This window comes from Nycticebus coucang, chromosome 13, assembly GCF_027406575.1.
Source record: "Nycticebus coucang isolate mNycCou1 chromosome 13, mNycCou1.pri, whole genome shotgun sequence".
Taxonomy (NCBI): domain Eukaryota; kingdom Metazoa; phylum Chordata; class Mammalia; order Primates; family Lorisidae; genus Nycticebus; species Nycticebus coucang.
This window is the reverse complement of record NC_069792.1, coordinates 82,899,139-82,923,770: the sequence shown is the minus strand read 5'-3', so window position 1 is coordinate 82,923,770 and position 24,632 is coordinate 82,899,139. Positions and strand designations below refer to the sequence as shown.

At 39.1% G+C, this 24,632-nt stretch overlaps 1 pseudogene; it reads right to left on the bottom strand.

Annotated features, from left to right (window-relative positions):
- Window positions 1-23,622: 23,622 nt before the first annotated feature.
- On the bottom strand, window positions 23,623-24,261 carry LOC128563428 (ubiquitin-conjugating enzyme E2 N-like; annotated as a pseudogene).
- Between the last annotated feature and the right edge of the window lie 371 nt (window positions 24,262-24,632).

Sequence of the window (24,632 nt, the reverse complement as noted above, 5' to 3'; positions counted from 1 at the left end):
ATTTCTTGGGTTTCCTTCTACCAGGGGCACTAGTTGGTATGCTTGTCTCTGTCACTGCTGTGGGAGATGCTTGGGGCAGGGACAATATCTTGGCCACAAGTAAAGTCTGGTGCTCTCTGGAAGTTTGCACTGCCCTGGGAGATGGTGGCCACATCGGGCAGCTGATAAAGGGGCAGGGATTTAGAACCTCAGAGACCATGCTCTACCAGAGAGAGAAACAACAGTCACATGATCAAATTTACATATTTGAGATGGTAATCTTGTAGTAATGAAGGATTAATTGTATCAAAAGGCAGGAAAGACACAGTGGGAGCATTTAAAATTAAATCAGAGGACTATTAAGGACAAGCCGTGTTTGTGCCATCAAAGGCCATTAAGCAAGGTGCCACCAAACCTTATGGAAATCACCTGTGGATTAATGTGACATGCAAAGTCTCATGGTGGGGGTGGGGGAAAGGAAGAGCAGAGAGGGAAAAGAGGGAGGGGGGTGGGGCCTTGGTGTGTGCCACACCTTTTGGGGGCAAGACAGGATTGCAAGAGGGACTTTGCCAAACAAATGCAATCAGGGTAACCTGGTTTATTGTACCCTCAATGAATCCCCAACAATAAAAATAAATAAATAAATAAAAGAAGCAAAATTGTCATTTTATGTCACATTGTAAACAACTAAACTTTCTGTCCCAATGTTAAGAGAAGAGAAAGAAAAGTCGCAAACTGGAAGAAAATACTTTTTATAAATCATGTCTAGGTAAAGGAATTATGTCCAGTATATTTTAAACACTCTCAAAACTCAACATGAAGAACTCACAATCCAATAAAAAAAATGGGCAAAGGATTTAAACAAAAAGTTCACCAAAGATATGTGAATGATAATAAGTACCTTTCAAGATGCACAACAGCATTAGTTATCAAAGAACTGCAATTTTAAACCACAATGTGGTAACACTACACGCCTACTGGAGTAGCTAAAATAAAGACTGACGATGCTCAGATTGTTAGTGAGGATGTCAGCCAAGAACCTGAACTCTCATACACTGTGGGAATATAAAATGGTACAACCACTTCAGAAAACGGTGTCACAGTTTGTCAAAAATACAAACATATACCTTCCATATTATACAGCCATCCCGTTCCTAGGAACTTGCCAAAAAGAAAAAAAGCTTATGTCTATACAAAAACTTTTACATGAATGCCCCTAACAGTTTATTTTGTTAGAGCCCCAAGCTGGAAACTAGCCAAATGTTCGCCAATAGGTAAATGGATAAACAAATTATGCCTATAATGGAATACTACTCAATGATAAAAAGAATGAACTTTTTATACATGTAACAACACAGGTAAATTTCAATATACAAGGAAAGAAACCAGACCAAAAGAAAAAATAAACCTTCTGTACTTGATAACAATTAAATGGTAGCTATTTTATACACACAAACACTTTTGTATTTAAGGTGGTATCAACATATAGATTGTGGAAAGATCACTCTTGTTTCCGCCTTCAGTTCTTTAAAAAAACTTTTGAGTAAATTTTTTTTGTGGGAGGAACTATGATATCTTTTACAAAGATAAGCAAGATTGTGTATTAATGAGGAAAAATTGTTGATAAACACTTTTTGGATAAACTTTGACATCCTGTTGCAATCTGAGGACTAAAACAAAATTCTGGCATTTTTCAAATCAGATACACAAAACCTGGAAGGCATGTCATGACATAGCTTCATAATTTGTTAGCAGAAGTAGAAAGCAACAACATGAAAGCCCCAGGGTCAGTGGCTAGCACATTGCTATGACTCTCACGGTGTCTCAATAGAGTCACAGAAATGCTAAGGTAAAAGATAGATTCATTCTTTACAAGGATGCTATCAGACAGTGTTGTGGATTAAGGAAAAGTATGTTCAACATAATTAGTGTTATAAGATCAATATTCAGGAGAAGGGAAAAAATTCTGAATTTTCAAAATCTGCAAATTTAATTTAAAAAATATACGTAGAACTCCTGTTATTTTACTAATGCCAATTGCATTTACATTTACTAATATTTAAAACTAATATATTGTTAATACTGAGATGTCAGTATAAATATATAAAACTACTAATACTAATGTATAAAATAATGCATTATTAATATTCAAAATATATGTCATTATTGGCATATGGCAATATAATTAAGTTACACAGGTCATATCATTGATGATTACATCAATTATTTTATGTATCAGTTAATATCAATAAGTTTTAAGATAACTACATATTAATAATAGTGATAATAGCTACCATTCTACCATTACTATTTGTGGAATGCTATTATTCCCTATATTTATAAATGAGTGAAAACTGTGATTCAAAGAGGTCACATAACTCTCCTCCAAACACATAACTAGTAAGTTGTGGTTTTGATTCTAGGGCTCAGGATTTTAACTTCGATATTCATCTACTGATGATATATATTTTTGGCCACAAAATGTGAATTTCAGGACTTTGAAATAGACTAAATATAAAGCCAAATTTAGAAGTGACACAGAATTTCTCATGTGAAGTATGGGAATCTCTCTGCTCTCCAGCTCTGATGGGGATAAACATAGTTTCTGATTGCTTGAGAGTTATTAAAAATAGATCCAGTTCTATACCTCATACCATACCATAAACTCTGAAATACACTAACTAAAAGCAAATTAAGATGAATAAAGACAAGCTTCACTTACTATAATAACACAGTTTTACTGTATTATAAATTGGCTTTGTAAATACAGTGCACACTTTTAGTTAAATTGTAGTCAATACTCTTTTCAACTTCACCACCATGTATCTTTAACTTCAAGTAACACACATTAGGACTGACAGCTGTTACAGAGAACTTGTGGGAGCTGCAGGAGTGATGCACCACGTGTTACATCAGCTTACTGACAGCATGTGCACCAAGTTTTTTTTCTTTCCTTTTTTCTTTTTTGCAGGTCACCTGCTGGTTGGTCTAGAGAGTTCCTTTGAGTTCCAGATACTGCGGTGTTTACTGTACTACTTTTCTTGGCCTCAGTTAGAAAGAAAAAGTGAGTTTTACATTAGTCATGGAAAGTAACACTAACTATTGAACACATAATAATCTCAGTGCCCGAAAACAATCCATGTTTGATTTTTACTCACTTTACAGAGAAGAGCATGCCAGAGCCGGAGCACTACTCCAGGCAGTCGTGTAAAGCTGGGGGCTCCATCCCTTGCATGGTTCCCCACCTCCTATACTCTCAGATTGTCTTCTGCTTGCTCTGTGTCTGGCTGATTGATGAGAGCAAGGAGAGAGCCGGGAGGATCACCTGGCTCTTCTTATGCATTGGCACAAGACATGACACTCATCAATCTTGCCCAGAAATCAGTCCCCTCGTTCCCCTGATTTCAAGGCCAGAGGGAAATGTGATCTGTATTTCTAGAGGAAAAATGAGTCAAGATTTGATGGTTATATAGCAATATCTCTGCTGTAAGGTATTTTCACCTAGAATTGGATGGACAAGCAGCTGACGTTCAGAATGATGAGGGCAATTGAGTTCCATGGTGTGCGCTGAGGACTGCTGAGGCAGAGCCTCCAGGAGATGCATAGTAATGTGGCCTTTTAAACTACCGTGCTGTGTGATTCTGCAAACACATGGAAGATTAAGAACTCCTGTCCCAGAAGTTATCAAGCACCAACTTAGCAAGAGCATGGCTAAGGAGAGAAGATCTCTATGCCAGTTCTGAGCTTTTAGGCTACCGTAATTTAAACCCACCCCAACAGGGAGTTGGTAAAGCAAGTGTGGTACATTTGCTTCTGGTTGGGGATTCTACTTCAGGACCCAGAGTACAGAGAAATTAAATGAAAAAACTAAGGCCAGAATTTAAGAAGGGGCTGTCACACGTTCATGCAAGGGGAGAAATGACATGTGACAAATTACGAAAACCTTGAGGGAACTGAGAGCAAGCATGTCCTTCGATTTTCTACCAGAGGTAACACTTGCCTATCTTCATGTTTAACCAAATCCACCTGAAACTGCTCCTCATCTTCAGTTCCCGGTTTCATTGGTTCATACATGTGAAGCCAGCCAACAATTATCTATTGGTCCATCTCTTTATTCATGTACTTGATGTCAAAATATCACCACCTACTGTGTTCTAGTAATAGAACACAGGATACAAGTTTAAAAATTTTTTTCTGGCTGTATTTATGCAGAGAATAAAAAGATAGACTTTGCTTTGTCATATCTAATCAAAATTTGCTTTTTATCATTAATAGTACACATAAAACATGCAACTTAATTCCCAAACATCTAGCTCTTTGTAGTATTTTTCAGGATTGTGCTTTACACAGAATTATGATAAATTTTACGTTGTGCTATTTAGATGCAAAGAACATATGGTGCATTTATAATTATCTAGGCTACCTCTCAAAGTATGTTTTTGACAGAAGAAAACTTTCATTTTCTCTAGACTTTGATAAAAATGAAATCTTTTGTTTGTAATTTTACACATTTTTCAAACTTACTTTTTTTTTTAAATTTAGCCGTACGGTTTCAGGTCTGGAGCCAGAGGAGCCATTTCTATCTCACTAAGTTGTTATCTCACTAAGCCTTGACGTTCATGTCACAGTGCCGAGTGAGTCAACACATTGGTATACTGTGTGGCTAGCAATACATTATCATATTTTTCTGTGTATAATGTACCCCTGTATAAGGCACACCCATGTTTTTGGCCCAGACATTCAGGAAAAAGTTCTTTCCTTTTAGGTTTTTAAAGGGGGATGGCATTGGCCACATAGTGACGATTCCTTCTCTTGCAAGAGGCACAAGGTGTGGAGGTGGCTGCTGTGGAGAAACTGGGAGTGAGCTCAGGTGATGGACATGGGTAGAATAGAAAATGAGAGGGTGTGGGGGTGAGGGTGGGCTGGGAGGAGAGAGCTGGGGGAAATCAGGAGCTCAGGTCATCCGACCCACCCTCACCTGCCACCCATGCTCATGCTCAGCTTCTCTGCAGTGGCCGGCTCTGTGCCCAGCTCTTTGCTCTATGCCTCTCTTGAGAGAAGGGGGTGCCACTGTGTGGCCAATGCCGCGCTCCTCTCACCAAGGTCCCAAAGTTAACTGTTGAATCGCCATCAGTGATTTGCCCACTTCCAAGATGAGGGTAGCAGTGGTGTCCAGCATGATAGGCCAGGTGGGCTAGAGGCTCCTGCAGCTGAGTTGGCTGCCTGGCGAGGGGTCAGTAGGGGGTGGGTAGATTGGAGGGACAATGATTACCATATTCTGCTGCATTATTTTGCATACGGGTTATCATTATTGCCTTCTAGAGTTACACCTCTAATATAAAAGCATAAATAAAAGAATTAACAACATTTAAATAGATAGGGAGTTGGTACTACCCATGTATAACATGTACCCTTATTTTTCCCTCAAAAATTTGAGCAAAAACTACATTTGGTAATTGAAACACAGAAGTAAATACAAACCACATATATCTATTCTAAATCCAGACTAAAGAGTCCTCCAATTCAACTTCCCAAAAATACACTCAGCCATTCAAACACAACTGAACACAGGGATACATGTGGCAGAGGGGAATTCATATGAGAAAGAGGCAGCAGATTTAACAGATTGCCGGTTACACATACTATATCATTCTGTAAGAGAAAGGGTCATGTGAACACACTATGGGGGGCCCTTACAGTGTCCTTGGCTATATCTGTGTGGAGCAGAGCGGCATTTGCTCCTTTTCTTTGTAAAATAATTTTTCTAACCCTAAGAAAACTTTAGAAAGTAAAACATCATTCGGGAATGTCCAGGGTGACACATGTTTGGGAGAATTGGGAAATTGTATTCTTGATGCACTTACTAGCATTTCTCAGAAGTCACAACAATGAACCATGTGATCCAACAACCTCAAGTGGGAACTTCACTGGAAGGGACCTCAGTGGGAGAGCAGGGGCTTCCCATGAGAGCTAAGACATGGGAAGCTTATAACCAAGATGAGACCCCCCTCCTTCCAGGAATTTGTCAGAAATTATTTGGGAGCAGGGGAATGGCCTTTGTCCTGAACTATGAAATATGTTATTTCTATTAATATCACTAAATACAAACCCATGGGAATTTTGAGCAATGCCTATTTTATTTCCAAATCCCAGAACCAATCGGTAGCATGAACCAAATGGATTTAGACAGTGCCGAGTGCTAGAGTTGCTCATGTACAGAATGAAACCTAACAGATAATGTGCTCTGGATCTAATCATTGCCCAAAAGCCATCCAGGTACTTTTCCAATGTTGGCCTTGGCCAAATATCAAACTAAGGCCCAAACAAAGGACATGCAGTTGTACCTTGTGTGTGACCAAGTCCTCATTCCCAGACACCAGAGTTTCGCAACCCCAAGAGTGTTTAACCAAGTTTGCAGGTGTAGTGCCTAAGAATCTATTATGTGGTCAAATGCATCCCATCTGAAAATTTTCTGGAAAAAGAGTTATGTGGTCAAATGCATCCCATCTGAAAATTTTCTGGAAAAAGAGTGTGTTCAGCCATCACTTACAAAGACTTGTCTTATCCATTCTTTTATCACCTACCAATAGTCTTTGGGTCTGTCCCACTCAGTCCCCCAAAATGGCAACTTATTTCATATTTTAAAAATCACTCTCCAAAATTTATATTCTACTGTCCAAATATTCATTGCCTTATCATCATTTTCCAATTCCTTTCCTCCAAGACTAGCCATTTTGTCATGGGGTGGCCCCATTGTCTTTAGCTGTTTGCCATTTTATTGACCCAAGAACAAAGTTCCTATTTTTATATCCATAGATGTATCCCCAGAACACAAAATTAGAAGGTAAAGGGGCAAATAAGAAAGAAAAAAAAAAGAAAAGAAAAATCATAGAAAGGTGCCAGGCACAATGGCTCACACCTGTAGGCACTGGGAGGCCGAGGTGAGTGGAACACCTAAGCCTACAAGTTCAACTAGCCTGAGGTACAGAGAGACTCTGTCTCCAAAAATAGCTGGGAATTGTGACGGGCATCTGTAGACCCAGCTACTTGGGAGGCTGAGACAAGAAGATCACTTGAGCCCAATAATCTGAGGTTGCTATGAGTTATAATGCCATGGCACTCTACCAGAGGCAACAAAGTGGGAGACTCAGTCAAGAAAGAAAGAAAGAAAGAAAGAAAGAAAGAAAGAAAGAAAGAAAGAAAGAAAGAAAGAAAGAAAGAAAGAAAGAAAGAAAGAAAGAGGAAAGGAAAGGAAAATCATAGAAAGGAATTTTTTTCTACTTTGATAGAATTTCAGTCTCAAATTTTCTTCCAACTTGATACAACATAACTATATCAGCTATCAGCATTTGCTTAGCATTTATAGTGAGCCTATAGTATCATATCATTTGATATTTATAATAATCTTTTAAATAAGTATTATTATTCTATGCATTTCAAAAGGCCATTAAGAAAGACTTGGTGATATTAAAAATTAAAAAAAATCACCTACCAGATTACCCCTAGGTAGATTACCACCTACCCTCAAAAACCAAATTATGGGGCTGGGATTCGAAGATCTACTGCCTCCAGGACTCTCTATATATGTTAGCCTCTGGATTTTAATCCAGAGAATGTAACACTCTTAGGACAGTATTTGTTTTTTATGTTGCCCAAGTGCAGGAAAAACATCCTAAAGAAAACTCAACTGAAAATCAAACATCTAAACAAATAATTTGCCTGTTTTCTTTCTCAGCTGTGTGCTGACAGCACTAAATTTTGTTCTTTCTTTAAAAAGGACTTTCAACGTACAGTGACAAAAGTTATATAAAAATATACCATTTCAAACTGCGTTTATTTCTTGAGCATTTCTTAAGTCATCTGAGTAATTGAAATATATTACTTTTCACAGCAGCCCAATGAAATAAATGAGATCTGTTTTATAGAAGAATAAACCAGGACTGAAGCCAGCTTTCCACAGAGGCTCCCATCCAGAAGGAAGAGTTGGGGGACAGAAATTTAGCAAGTAACCTGGTGGATTGGAGCTGCACCAAGAAAGAAGGTTGAAGAATGCACATCAACCCCACTGAGGCGAGCTGCGACCACAAGGATACAAACAAAAGTTACAGAATCCATTGCCAAGAGGATGGGAGTCCCCTCCCCCATGAGAACGGCTCAGAGTGCCCCACAAACAAATGGGCAGAGTTGAAAGATCCTCCCACTACACTCCATGGGAGAGACCCTCTAAAAACTGGACCTACCTCCCCTACTAGGGTGCCACGGCATTCTCCTGCCAGGCATAAAACTGTATAAAACTGTATATATTCTCTACCTGCAACTCTGAGCTCCCAGCACTCCCCTCCGCTCTCACTCTGAGGTCTGGAGGCCTGTCCCTCAAGGCCTGTCCCTCAAGGCCCTGTCCCTTGGGTGATTTCTTGAGGGGTGTGGACAGTGCCTAAACTGCAGCTGGTCAGTGCTGACTCTGGGGCATGGGAGCAAGGAGAGGACAGTTGGCTGAGAGGGAACCACACCAGAGCAGCAGTTCTCTGAGGCACAGAGCAGCAGCTGTCTTTTAGCAAAAACATGGCCAGGCATAAAACTGTATATATTCTCTACCTGCAACTCTGAGCTCCCAGCACTCCCCTCCACTCTTGCTCTGAGGTCTGGAGGCCTGTCCCCCAGGAATCCAAATTCTTGGGTGATTTCTCAAGGGGTGTGGACAGCGCCTAGACTGCAGCTGGTCAGTGCTGACTCTGGGGCATGGGAGCGAGGAGAGGATGGTTGGCCCAGAAGAAACCACACCAGAGCAGCGGTTCCCTGAGGCACAGAGCAGCAGCCATCTTTTAGCAACAATATGGCTCACTCCCTGTCTGAAGCCACGCCCCCTGTCTCCCAGGACAACCACCATGAACAGATCTGGGACAGAAACGCGGGCCCCGTGAGTAAAGGATTTGCTGAGGTGGTACCGTCTTGGGTGGAGCAGAGGGACTAGAAATGCACTCGCAGACACTGGAAGTTCCCAGGGTGGGGCTGACCCAGAGGACGGCTTTACTGAGCCTAAGATGCACCTGGTCCTCAGGGGATCGTCAGCCTATAAACAAAGGAAGGCAGCAGGATAGAATTGACAGGGGAATTTAGCAGGAACAGAAACAAAATCCCGCAAAGTTGTTCTGTTCTGTTCTGTCAGTAACATCAATCAGGGGCAGGGCTGGAACTGAGTGAACACCTCCCAGCCTTCATCAAGTGCCCGAGGTTGTCAGGCCTCACCTCCTCCTGCTAGGTAGAGGCAAAGCGCAGCAGCCTGGCTGAACAGAAATAGATTTCCTTGTGATTCAGGCAGGTGCAAACCCCTGGAGTATCTGTTCACTACAGGCAACTGGGTAAGCCAACTGCAGGGCTAACAGTGACTGGGTGTGACAGAGGTGCAAGATGGGGAAGGAGGCATCAACCTTCCCAGAATGATCTATTTGCTGGGTGGCTCCTCCTGACTCCACGCAACAGTGGAGCAAGCCATATCAGAGTAGTCACCAGACCGCCTGTGATCCAGTTCCCAGAGACCTTTTAAACTCTCCCAACTGAGACAGGTGCTGACTGAGACAATTGATTTGGACCTTCTGAACTGAGCCAATCACCTGAGGACTATTCAAGTGGTGACCTGGGTATGTGGTTGTAGAAAGGTTTGATTTTCCTTTTCCAATGGTTGCCTGTGGAGAGTGGGATGACTTAATTGCTGTTATTTCTCCACAGCTGAGACTTCAACCCAGAGTAACTGTTTCACTAGGGTCAGACAAAGACCAGATGAAAACAAGACAGAACCACTTAGCCCCACCACACCAAACAGGTCCCCAGTTTCTCAGGCCATAGCACTTTACGGGTCCTCGATAAAGCTCCAGGGGAAAAATCAAATGGTGTAAAACAATCATGGGGCAGAATCAGTGGAAAAACTCTAGTAACATGAATAACCAGAATAGATCAACCCCTCCCAAGGAAAGACATGGCAGATGTAACTGAAGATCCCATTCATAAACAGCTGGCCGAGATGTCAGAAATCAAATTCAGAAATTGGATTGCAAACAAGATTAATAGAATAGAGGAAAATTTGGAATTAGAAATCCGAGGAGCAATTCAAAAGTTGTCTCTAGAATTTAACAAATTTCAAGACAAAACCACCAAAGATTTTGACACACTGAAACAAGAATTTGCAGCCCTCAAAGATCTGAAAAATACAGTAGAATCCCTCAGTAACAGAGTGGACCAAGCAGAAGAAAGGATTTGTGACATTGAAGACAAAGCTTTTGAACGCTCCCAAACTCTCAAAGAGGAAGAGAAATGGAGAGCAAAAACAGATCGTTCTCTCAGAGAGCTCTGGGATAATTTGAAGAAGGCTAATATCCACCTCATTGGAATCCCTGAAAGTGATGAAGTGGCCTCACAAGGCACAGAGGCCCTTCTACATGAAATTAAGAAAGAGAATTTTCCAGACATGCCAAGAGATTCTGAAATTCAGGTAGCAGACAATTCCAGAACCCTAGCACGACGCAATATGAATAAGACATCCCCCAGGGATGTCATAATTAACTTCACTAAAGTTAATATGAAGGAGAAAATTCTGAAAGCAGCCAGATGTAAAAAGTCCATTACCTACGAAGGGAAGAATATTAGAATGACTGCAGATCTCTTTTCTGAAACTTTTCAATCCAGAAGACGGTGGTCATTGACTTTTAATCTCCTAAAGCAAAATAACTTTCAACTCCGGATCCTGAATCCAGCTAAACTGAGTTTCATTTATGATGGAGAAATTAAATACTTTAATGACATTCATATGTTGAAGAAATTTGCTATAACCAAACCAGCTTTTCAGGATATTCTCAGACCTATCCTCCATAACCACCAACCCAAACCTATACCACAAAAGTAAACTCACTCAGAAACTTTTGATCAAACTCCAACTTCCGCACTGGCGAAAGGATTAAAAGTGTCCACTAGACTTTCGAAAAACTCGATACACAAAATTTTACCAGACTTATCAATATTCTCCATTAATGTGAATGGCTTAAACTGTCCTTAAAAGAGGCATAGGTTAGCTAACTGTATACAAAAATGCAGGCTAGACATTGGTTTCATACAAGAGTCACATCTTAGCTTAAAAGTCAAATATAGACTCAGGGCAAAGGGATGGTCATTCATATTTTAGGCAAATGGTAATCAGAAAAAAGCAGGTGTTGCAATTTTATTTGCAGATACAATAGGCTTTAAATCAACAAAAGTAAGGAAAGATAAGAATGGTCACTTCATATTTGTTAACGATAATACTCAATATGATGAGATTTCAATTATTAATATCTATGCACCCAACCAGAATGCACCTCAATTTATAAGAGAAACTCTAACAGACATGAGCAACTTGATTTACTCCAGCTCCATAGTAGTCAGAGATTTCAACACTGCTTTGGCAGTGTTGGATCGATCCTCCAATAAGAAGCTGAGCAAAGAAATTTTAGATTTAAATCTAACCATCCAACATTTGGATTTAGCATACATCTCAGAACATTTCATCCCAACAAAACTGAATACACATACTTCTCAGCAGCACATGGAACATACTCCAAAATCGATCACATCCTAGGTCACAAGTCTAACCTCAGTAAATTTAAAGGAATAGAAATTATTCCTTGCATCTTCTTGGACCACCATGGAATAAAAGTTGAGCTCAGTAACAACAGGAATCTGCATACTCATACAAAAACGTGGAAGTTAAATAACCTTATGCTGAATGGTAGCTGGGTGAGAGATGAGATTAAGAAGGAAATTGCCAAATTTTTGAAACAAAACGACAATGAATTATCAGAACCTGTGGGATACTGCAAAGGCAGTCCTAAAGGGAAATTTATAGCACTGCAAGCCTTCCTCAAGAGAATGGAAAGAGAGGAAGTTAACATCTTAATGGGACATCTCAAGCAACTGGAAAAAAAAGAACATTCCAACCCCAAACCCAGTAGAAGAAAAGAAATAACCAAAACTAGAGCAGAATTAAATGAAATTGAAAACGAAAGAATTATACAACAGATCAATAATTCAAAAAGTTGGTTTTTTGAAAAGGTCAATAAAATAGATAAACCTTTGGCCAACCTAATCAGGAAAAAAGAGTAAAATCTCTAATCTCATCAATCAGAAACAACAAAGACGAAATAACAACAGACTCCTCAGAAATTCAAAAAATCCTTAATGAATATTACAAGAAACTTTATTCTCAGAAATATGAAAATCTGAAGGAAATTGACCAATACTTGGAAGCACATCACCTTCCAAGACTTAGCCAGAATCAACTGGAAATGTTGAACAGGCCAATATCAAGTTCTGAAATAGCATCAACCACATAAAACCTCCCTAAAAAGAAAAGCCTGGGACCAGATGGTTTCATGTCAGAATTCTACCAAACCTATAAAGAGGAATTACTACCTACATTACTCAACCTGTTCCAAAAGGTAGAAAAAGAAGGAAGACTACCCAACACGTTCTATGAAGCAAACATCACCCTGATCCCCAAACCAGGAAAAGACCCAACAAGAAAAGAAAATTATAGACCAATATCACTAATGAATATAGATGCAAAAATATTCAACAAGATCCTAACAAACAGAATCCAGCAACACATCAAACAAATTATACATCATGACCAAGTCGGTTTTATCCTTGGGTCTCAAGGGTGGTTCAATATCCATAAATCTGTAAGTATAATTCAGCACATAAACAAATTAAAAAACAAAGACCATATGATTCTCTCAATTGATGCAGAAAAAGCTTTTGATAATATCCAGCATTCTTTCATGATCAGAACACTTAAGAAAATTGGTAGAGAAGGGACATTTCTTAAACTGATAGAGGCCATCTACAGTAAACCCACAGCCAATATGATATTGAATGGAGTTAAATTGAAATAATTTCCACTCAAATCAGGAACCCAACAAGGCTGCCCATTGTCTCCACTGCTCTTTAACATTGTAATAAAAGTTTTAGCCACCGCAATTAGGGAAGAAAAGGCGATCAAGGGTATCTATCTAGGGTCAGAAGAGATCAAACTTTCACCCTTTGCAGATGATATGATTGTATATCTGGAAAATACCAGTGATTCTACTATAAAACTCTTAGAAGTAATCAAGGAATACAGCAGCATCTCAGGTTATAAAATCAACATTCATAAATCGGTAGCCTTTATATATACCAACAATAGTCAAACTGAAAAAACAGTTAAGGACTCTATTCCATTCACAGTAGTGCCAAAGAAGACGAAATATTTGGGAGTTTATCTAACAAAGGACATGAAAGATCTCTACAAAGAGAACTACAAAACTTTAAGAAAATAAATAGTTAAAGATGTTAACAAATGGAAAAACATACCATTCTCATGGCTGGGAAGAATCAACATTGTTAAATGTCTATACTACCCAAAGCAATATATAATTTTAATGCAATTCCTATTAAAGATCCATTGTCATATTTTAAAGCTTTTGAAAAAATAATACTTCATTTTATATGGAATGAGAAAAAAACTCAAATAGCCAAAACATTACTCAGCAATAAAAACAAAGCTGGAGGAATCATACTACCAGACCTGAGATTGTACTACAAATCAAAGTGATCAAAACAGCATGGTACTGGCACAAAAACAGAGAAGTAGATGTCTGGAACAGAATAGAGTACAGAGAGATGAATCCAGCTACTGACAGTTATTTAATCTTTGACAAGCCAATTAAAAATATTCAGTGGGGAAAAGATTCCCTATTTAACAAATGGTGCTGGGTGAACTGGCTGGCAACCTGTAAAAGACTGAAACTGGACCCACACCTTTCACCATTAACTAAGATAGACTCTCACTGGATTCAAGATTTAAACTTAAGACATGAAACTATAAAAATACTAGAAGAGAGTGCATGGAAAACCCTTGAAGAAATTGGTCTGGGCGACTATTGTATGAGGAGGACCCCCCCGGACAATTGAAGCACCTTCAAAAATACACTACTGGGACCTAATTAAACTCAAAAGCTTCTGCACAGCCAAGAACACAGTAAGTAAAGCAAGCAGACAGCCCTCAGGATGGGAGAAGATATTTGCAGGTTCTGTCTCTGACAAAGGTTTAATAACCAGAATCCACAGAGAACTCAAACATATAAGCAAGAAAAGAACAAGTGACCCCATCGCAGGCTGGGCAAGGAACTTGAAGAGAAACTTCTCTGAAGAAGGCAGGCGCTCGGCCTACAGATATATGAAAAAATGCTCATCATCTTTAATCATCAGAGAAATGCAAATCAAAACTACCTTGAGATACCATCTAATTTCAGTAAGATTAGCCCATATCACAAAATCACAAGACCAGAGATGTTGGCGCGGATGTGGAGAAAAGGGAACACTTCTATACTGCTGGTGGGGATGCAAATTAATACGTTCCTTTTGGAAAGATGTTTGGAGAACACTCAGAGATCTAAAAATAGATCTGCCATTCAATCCTATAATTCCTCTACTAGTTATATACCCAGAAGACCAAAAATCACATCATAAGAAAGATATTTGTACAGAATGTTTATTGCATCCCAATTCATAATTGCTAAGTCATGGAAAAAGCCCAAGTGCCTATCGATGCACGAATGGATTAATAAACTGTGGTATATGTACACCATGGAATATTATGCAGTCTTAAAGAAAGATGGAGACTTTACCTCTTTCATGTTTACATGGATGGAACTGGAACATATTCTTCTTAGTAAAGTATCTCAGGAATGGGAGAAAAAGTATCCAATGTACTCAGCCCTACTATGAAACTAACTTATGGCTTTCATATGAAAGCTATAACCCAGTTATAACCTAAGAATATGGGGAAGGGGCAGAGGGAGGGCGGAGGAGACGGATGTAGGGTGATTGGTGGGATTACACCTGTGGTGCATCTTACAATGTTACATGTGAAACTTAGTAAATGTAGAATATAATTGTCTTAACATAATAACTAAGAAAATGCCAGGAAGGCTATGTTAACCAATGTGATGAAAAGGTGTCAAACTGTTTATAAAACCAGCGTATGGTGCCCCATGATTGCATTGATGTACACAGCTATGATTTAGTATTAATAAAAATTAATTAATTAATTAATTACTTTAAAAAAAATAATAAACCAATGTTTTGAAAGATGGCGTAATCTGTCCAAGGTAACCAGAAAGATGTTGAGAGAGTGAACTAATTTGGGGGCCTGTCTGACCTGAAAATTCATTTGGTGAACTATTATACGAAACTTTTCACATTCATTAAAATGAGAGTCGGATATAGCTTTGGAAGTCCCTCTTTTTATGGCAGCTTGGAAGCCAAAACATTTCTCTCCTTTATTCATCTCCTGAATCTGCTTAGTGCAGTGTAGTCTGAGCGTGGTGTGTGGAGCCAGGCTGCTTGAGTTTAAGCTCTTCTACTTACTAACTTGGGAACTTGGGCAACTTAATTATTATCTTTATGTCTCAGCTTCCTCATCTGCAAAATAGACAAAGTACTAGTGCCTACATCATGAATTACTGTCAGGATTGAATGACTTGATGTGTAGAAAGAACTCATGACAAGGTACATAATTACTATATTACTGTTCAGATAGAAGAATGTATGATGCACACCAAGTTTTGTTTGTTTGTTTGTTTGAGACAGAGTTTCACTCTGTTGCCCAGGCTACAGTGCCATGGAATCAGCCTAGCTTACAGCAATCTCAAACCCCTGGGTTCAAAGTGATTCTCCTGCTTCAGCCTTCTGAGTAGCTGGGACTATAGGCACCCATCACAATGCCTGGCTAATTTTTTTTTTCTCAGGCTGGTCTCAAAACTCCTGAGCTCGAGTGATCCTCCTGTCTTGGCATCTCAGAGTGCTATGATTACAGGTGTGAGTCACTGCACCCGGCCCATAGTCAATGTTATATTGGTGTTTTTGTTTAGGAAAATAAATGATATGTAGTCCTTACTATATTAGCATTGTGTAGAAGAACATAAGCTACCCCAAGGATTTGGCCTCAGGAGTTTCCGCTTGCCCTCTAGCGGGGTGCCCTACTGCACCTATTTCCTCAGTAGCAAAATGGTTGAGGTTTGGTAGCGCCTACTTCTGCTGCTCTCACCTTCTGCCCTGGACATTCCCTGGTGCTATGAGTAGCTTCTTGGTTGGCACCCACCAGGCATCATTACTGGGAGTGTGAGGACGTCATTTGCCCACGTAGAGAACCCTGACCAATGAGGAATGGGAGCTGGGAAATGAATGCCTCCCTCCCTCCTCTCTCAGGAGAACATCCTGAGAATAGTCCTCAGAGAAAATGTGGAGGATGGCAGTGGATAGAGTGCCTACGAATAAGGGATCCGAGCTTCTGGAACTTTATAAAGAAATATGAATTCCCATGCCTGTTGGGAACAGCTGCCCTGTTTCCCACTCCATCTTATAGAGCATATGGCACTTAGCAAAGCAGGACAGCAAAGAAATAAAGCTGATTGCAGCTCATATCATAGAGATGGCATTAACCCAATTCCGCAAATAAAGTATGGTGGGTGAGAATTCAGTAGATAAGGGTTCTAATCCTGCACCTATCAGTAATTAGTTCTGTGACCCTAGGAAAGATATCAAAGCACTGTAAGTCCCAACTACCTTACTGCAAAAATAGATAAATCATATTGATTTCTTAACTCTTTTCCTCTAAATTTAAAATTCGAATTCTCAATGTCTTTTCAATGTCTTTTTGCAGTTCCTACACTGGGCTAATTATTTGGAGCATATAAAGAAAATAGAATCAAGATTTTTAAAATTATAATCTGTCTTTTTGAAGTGGATTTGAAAACACTTTTATTAACAGATTACAAATAATTTATTTTTAAAAATTTAAAATAAATTCAGCATATTTAAAATATAATCTCACTAATACCCACATGGTGGGTAGACTGTTGTTGGGAAAATACTTCTTATAACAGCATCCCTGTAATTGGTTGTCATATATCCCCCGAGTATTAAGACTATTAATACCCTGTTTTCCCCAAAATAAGACATCCTCCGAAAATAAGACCTACTTACAGGAAAGATAAGACGTCCCCTGAAAATAAAACCTAGCGCATCTTTTGGAGCACACCTTAGAATAAGACACTGTCTTATTTTCAGGGAAATAGGGGTAGCTCCTATTTGGGGAACATGAATGCAAATTTAAGGTGGACCTGCAATTTTCTTTCAGCTGTACAGTTAATAGCTAGTGAACACAGAAGCTTCCATTAAGAAATTTATCTCCTTAAAAACTGGTTTTCTACTATAACCATACAAATAACCACAAATACTGAAAGCAAAAGATTAAAAATGTTTAACTAGACAGATAAAGAGAGAGAAACATCAATAGGAAGAAATCTTTTTGTTTGTAGAAAGGTGCACATTTCTTCCTTTGCAGTAAAATCTTTGAGATGAGAAATAAATGCTCTATCTCAAGCTTTGTGCCCTCATTTCTGTTGCCCACAGTGAAGTGCTACATAATCAATCACCAGACATCTGAATGATTCAGTGATGAACTGCGAGTATGAGAATTAGACTCAAGTGCATTTCTTTCAAGATTCCTTCTCTGACTCCCAAGCCACACAGACAGGGCCAGGGGCTTCTCTGCTTTGATAACGCTGAGACCAGCGTGACGTCTATCATGAGATGCTGGAATGCTCCCTTCCATGGCCATGTCTTGATTGCCTGTGAACTGAATGAAAGGAACCACTGAGTCTTCGTCACATCTTTGCCTGTGACCCCAGCATGGGGTAGATATAACACGTAGATGTTGAACCAACAAATTAATAAATGGACAAAAGTCATTTGGAAGAGAGAACAATGTGTTAATTCAGATTTTTTAATATTGTGATGTTTGAAGCTGGAGAAAGCAGTAGGATAAAAGCATAGAAACTAAATCCTAGAGGGTGTTCACAGTTAGTAGGGAAATAGAGAGGAGAGGCATCATTAAAAGTCGCTGAAAATAAACAGTGAGATGCAGAATAAAGTACAGAATCAGGACAACAAAAAATCAAGTGGCAACTACTGTCAAGGTCTGTCCAGGAGGATGCATTGATTGCACCTTATAAACATCTGTATTGGGCAGGAATGCTTAGAGGGCCACCTTAAGTTGCAGTTTAATTTCAATCCGGGCTTGTATAGTGATACTTACCACCTCAGAGAACCCAAGGCAAGTAAGTGAGACTCTGACAACCTGTAACTTTAAGTCTGGAATTTCTAATCCTTGCTGTGTGGGCTAGAGCAAAATTGGTGAGCTTGAGTGTGCCTCAATTTTGTTTGCAGAGTGAAAACATCACATTTCCCTCATTGGGTTGTTATACACAGTCACTAATAAAACATTATGATAAAGCCTTTTGCAATTATGAAGTGCTATTGAAATGTAGAGTAACACACTGGACATCTTTGTTTTGCATCAGACATATCCCATGAGACATTTCCTTCCTTCCAGAAAATGTACACTCAATGAAGTGTCCATCTGGAAAGTACGACTCTGCCAAGAGTGGAAAGGCAAATTATTGTAAGGTAAACAGCTGACTGCTAGCATGCAAAGGTGGTTAAAGACTTGTAGCCCTGCTTGGATACTGATTCAGAATAGGCATCAGGATGCACCGCAATGTGCAATGTGCTTGTTGTTTTCCCCAGGGAGAAGGAAGGCAAGGGAAACTTCTGGCTACCTGGGCCCCCTTGCCTTTCCTCCAAAAACATTACACTTGGCTAATGGAGCTGTAACTTTGTTTTGATTTCCTGAGTGGTCTTGAGTTACCTAATAATCTGGCTTGCTTCCCTAGATGCCTGCCTCTTAGATCTCTACAGTAAAATCATACTTAAACCATTTTCATTAGGAGCCGAGTACTACGTGATCATAAAGTAACTCGTGAAATGCCTTGATTAGCAGAGATCAAAGGCCGAGCTTCATTAGTTTTGCTCTCTTTGCCCCTCCTCCTTCGCCTGTGCGTTAAACTGCATTAACCTGACTAATCCCAGCTCTCCAAAATTTGTACAATCTGGAAAAGATAACTGCTCCTGAGAAGCCTGTTTTTCCTTTGGACACATGGCTGGCAGGTTGTCTGTGGCCCAGGGCACAGTCACCGGCTGTCGCTGTCTAGTCTGCACAGAGAACAAGTCCCTACTCCAAAAGTAGCATGACTGTGGTTCCCCCCAGCAATGCCTCCTTGGGTTGAAAAAGACTTGGACTAACACTGTGGCCAAAGGTTACAAGTCTATGAGCCTGGTTTTCCTCACCAAATTGAGTCATTTCAAACATACTCAAGTGCCAAATCCCTTAGCAAAGCTGCTCACCGTAACACGGCAGGGAGGGTGCTCTTCGTTAAGGGAGCTCTAAGATTAAATTCTGGCTTCTTCACTTTTCTTAGCTTCAAGTTTCTCCTATATAAATTTGGGACATTAGTGCTGACTTCACAGGACTGTTGTAAATGACTGACTTCACAGGACTGACGAAATGAGACGATGCTTAGGAAACACGTAACACAGTGCCTAGCTGGCGTGTAGAAAGAACTCGGTAAGTTGTGACTAGATGTGTCTGCTAGCTCACTCACCCTCACTGTTCTAGAGGCAAGAAGACCAAAAGCAAAAACTGCGACATGTTATTTTCTGGAACTTGCTTCCAAGTGCTCAGCCACAGCAGTTTCCAACTTCCTTTTGGATAAATAGCCAAAATTGAGGAATGGAAGGTGTTTCCTTGGATTAGCTATTTGGAGCCAGGCAAACCTGAAACCTTCCCACAAGCACATAGGAGAGGATGTCTACCCTTGGTATAAGAACAAGAGACACAGTGGAAAAAATCTGGCTGTTTGCACGATGAGGTGGAGGGATGCAAAGCAGAAGCCAGGTAAGCTTTTTTTTCTTTTTAAAAATTTCTTTAAATTGACAAATAAAAATTGCGTATATTTTTTGTATGCAATATGATATTTTGAAATGTATGTAAGGTTTTTTTTTTTCTTTTTTTTTTTTTCATAAGAATCCAAGGTGGAGTTTGGCCATTTTCACAATGTAAAAACCAGAATCACCTCCCGAGATGTGGGTTGCAATCTCATTTGACAATACCAATTTGTTTTGCCCTCTTTGCAGTGCTCAGACATTTCCTATGTTATGTTAATAGTATAGTAAAATACCCAGATGCTAGTTTTGTATTCCCCAAATCCACTCTCATATAGAACTTGTTTAATCCCTGTAGTGTTTAATGTCCTGTATTATGATGTGGATAGTTTCATTTTATTGTTTGAAATAACGAGCTAAACTTTTTGTACTACCTTCACTTCTCATTCTCATCACTCTAAAGATATAGAAACTGTGAAGCACAATCTTACCTTTATGCTTTCTTTTTCTCTCCTTTCCAAAGGGAAACTTGAGACATGTTTAGGGGGCAAAAATGAAGAAACACATCTGAGGGACTCACCCTATGGGAGACGCTAACAGAGAGAAATTAAATTACAGAAATTAACACTTTTATTCCTGGGCTTCAAAACTTCAGCTAGGGTGGCGCCTGTGGCTCAGTGAGTAGGGCGCCGGCCCCATATACCAAGGGTGGTGGGTTCAAACCCAGCCCCGGCTAAACTGCAACCAAAAAATAACCGGGCATTGTGGCGGGCACCTGTAGTCCCAGCTACTCGGGAGGCTGAGGCAGGAGAATCGCTGAAGCCCAAGAGCTAGAGGTTGCTGTGAGTCCTGTGACATCATGGCACTCTACTGAAGGCGGTAAAGTGAGACTGTCTCTACAAAAAAAAAAAAAAAAGAAAGAAAGAAAAAGGTAGCTTAAGTTTGGCTTCAATTTATAAAATGTAAGACCTCAGTGCCTTAAACATACAAAATACTAGAGGTTTCAATTGTTAAGAATGATAGACTGCTTTCTGAGAACAATTTTTATATTACATTATAGATAATAATTTTTTATTAGTGTCTCCGATAGACTTTGAGCTTTTGAGGAGGATAAGATTTATTTATTTTTGAATACTCAGCTTGGTATGGTGCCTAGCATGTGAAAAGCAGTGAATGTGCTTTGATTAATAAATACATGAATGAACATTATCAATCATTCAGCTCTCTGCAGGATTACTGTGATGGTGATTTTTTTTGTTTGTTTGTTTTAGACAGAGTTTCACTCTGTTGCTCCAGCCTAGAGTGCAATGGCATTGGCCTAGCTCATAGCAACTTCAAAGTCCTGGGTTCAAGTGATCCTCCTGCTTCAGCCTCTCAAGTAGCTGGATAGGTACATGTCACAATACTAGGCTAATTTTTCTATTTTTAGTAGAAATAGAGGTCTCAGTCTTATTAAGGCTGATCTTGAACTCCTGAGTTCAAGTAATCCTCCCAGAATGCTAGGATTACAGATATGAGCCACTGTGCCCAACCTGTGATAGTGAATTTTATATGTCAACTTGACTGGGCACTGAGTGCCCAGATATTTGTTTAAACATAATTTCTGTATGTGTGTGAGAGGTTAGTCTCATTTTTGAATGAGACTAACATTTGAGACAGTAGAATGAGTAAAACAGATTTCCCTCTCCCCTCCCCAAAGTGAATGGGCTTCATGCAATCCATTATAGGACTGAATAGAATTAAACCCTGAATAAGAAGGAATTATTTTTCAGGCCTGTCTTACAACTGCAACATAGATCATCTTCTGCCTTTAGACTCAAACTCAAACTTGGAAAAGAACTTTCATCATTGGCTGTCTTACTTCTTAGGACTTCCTCAAATTCTGACTACAACTATACCATTGCCTTTGCTGGGTCTGGACTTAGTAGCTTCCATATTGTGTGAACCAATTCTTCATAATATATAATATAATATGTCCATGTATATGAAATATTGTAATAGTTATAGGATATATACATATATCTTATTGTGCGTACACGCACACACATGTTCTATTATTTCTGTTTCTTGGAAGTTCAGAGACTGTTAAAGATTTACAAAATATACACAGACAACAAATGTAGGTTATAAACACATTTTGCAGTTTCCTAATCTCAAATTCTTTTATTCCCATTTCATACCATCACCATTCTGTTGTAGGATCATTCTTGTTTACGCTTGTTACTTTTTCTTATTTACATTCTCAGCTCTTAAAAAGTAGGACAAGTCTGCACTTTCTTTGTGCCCTCCAACATTGTCCAATTTAGTCAAAGTGATTGGTTCACGACTCTTTATTGACTGATCTGTAAATATATGCATACAGAGTAGTTGTAAATGGCATCGCATTTACATTTCATACACCCTGCAAATAAAACTCATAAAGTTAAGTTAGTTCAGTAAGGTCATAGAATACAAGATCAGCATATAAAAATCAATTATATTTCCACATAATAAAAACTAACATGTAAAACAGAAATTATGAACAAAAAACTTCATGGATTTCAAAAAATTCTCCCCAAATAAACTCATACTACCTTCTTATAATAAGTCTAAATAGGATCTTGTTTAAGGCAGTAAGAAGGAGAAGACATCAGTTTGAAAAGAGCTTCTTTGAGAATGTGATTTCTATAAAAATTGAAGCAAGAAAAAACATTAAATTTATGGCAATGCTTGTGTAGAAGAATGGTGACATCTCTGGTGCTTTACAAAACATTTGACGCCCCAAAGAAATCAGCAGTTTACAAATAGATTAAGAAGAGATGATGATGTTGAAGATGTAGCTCTTAGTGTCGGACCATTCACATTTTGTGAGGAAAAAAATTCACCTTGTTCATACCCTAAATTAAGACAGCAGATGATTATCAGCATAAACATCATGCCCAACATCATAGACATCTCAACTGGGTCAGCTTACACAATTCTTTAAAAAATCAAAGATGAATCAAGTTTCTACTCAGTAGGTGCCAAGACTATTGTGCTCAGATAGTTGCAGCCAACAGCAGAGATTTCAATGGAAATTTTAAATAAGTAGGATTAAGATCTTAAAGTATTTTTCTTTTTTTCCTTTTTAGAATAACAAAAAATATTTTACTAAAACATAAGATTTACAGAAGTTTACAACCAAGCCATACAAAATAGTCAGAAGCTTTTTTTTTTTTTTGAGGGGGGACATCTACAGTTGACAGCAAAGTCACAATGTTATTAGAGAGGACTGTGATATTTATTTAATGTTCCCTTTTTGTTTCAAACAATTAAGCTTGTCCATCTACAAAGTCTAAATAAGGTTAGACTTGGCAAGAGAGGATATTCTAAAGAACTGGTTAGCTGCAATTAGAACATCATAAAAAGGGGGAAAGGAGTCCATAAAATTAAAATAAAAATACCTCCCACAGAAGAAAAAAAAAGATAAAATAAAATAAAAACACCCACACCCCTGCAGCTAATCCTGACAACTATCTTCAGTCACAGTGCTTTATACTTAAACCATGATGGGGGGAAATGAATAAAAGCAGAGAGGGGCCCCTGCTTTTAAATGTTTGCAACAATCCAGATGATACCTCTAGCCTCCGCTCATACTTTACAACAGTGAATCAGGACAAGACATAGATTTGCTAATGGGCATTTCATCACCAAAGGACTGAAGATGTCTGGGCTTTTATTCTGTAATGTTTCTAAGACTGTGTCCATTAAATGCAAACAAAAAAAGAAGTCTTGGCAGAACAGAAGTGATGCACACTTGATGATCGGATTGATTTAAATATTATTCATGGCATATGGCCTAGTCCAGGCTCTAGCTGTTTCTATGCCTTGGGCTTCCTTGGTCTTCCACTGCTCCACTACATCATTTGCTAATGGATCATCTGGATTGGGAGCACTTCACTAAGCCTGGATCGATAGCAGAACTATGTGGATCTGCAGTGCTGGGGACCATTTATCTTTCAAAATATCTAAACATATTCTTCCCAACTTGTCTACATTAGGATGATGAATTTTGGTCATGAAACATACTTTAGGAACTGCCATTGGATATTTTTTCTGGAAGGAACAGTTGGAGTTTAAAAGTCCCTCCCTCAAAGGAAGAATCCTGGGAGCCAGCAATGACCACATGAAAATAGTGGGCTTTGCTCTCATCTGGTTCTGCTTTAATGCCAGGAACTCATTCTGCCAGCAAACGCTGTGTTTCCTTGATGATCCTGTAGCCTCACCATCTTGTCACATCCTGAGTTCAGCCTCTGGTCTTCTTGAAGCATTTTTTCAAAGAATTGTAACAGGAGGTGAAACAGGGCTTTACCAGTAAGATCCTGAAGATAAAGCACAATCAAAACAATGGCAACCAGGAGGTGGAAGTGGTTCAGCCAAGGCAAAAGAAGGCCAGTGAAGAGGAAAGAACATGGCGACAAATTTGGGGGATGCTCAGGCCATTTTGCATGTTGACTTTCTGCAAAGACAAAGAAAGCTAAATACTTTCTTTCTTGTGAAAGTATTTTGGGAAAGTTAGCTAAAGCTTTAGCAAAAAATCTCTGGAGAAAGCATCGCCAGAGAGTCTTTCTCCACCATGACAATACTTCTGCTCCTTCTCATCAAACGAAGACAATTTTGTGAGTGTTTCTAGGGAAATCATTATGCACCTGCTTTACAGTCCCCATTTGCCTTATTCTGACTTCTTTTTGTTTGCTCTTTTTTTATCATTGCTTACCAAAGTGTCTTGACTCAGCAGAGCTTATATTCAGAAATAAAGTTTCTATTTTTTATTTTTATCTTTT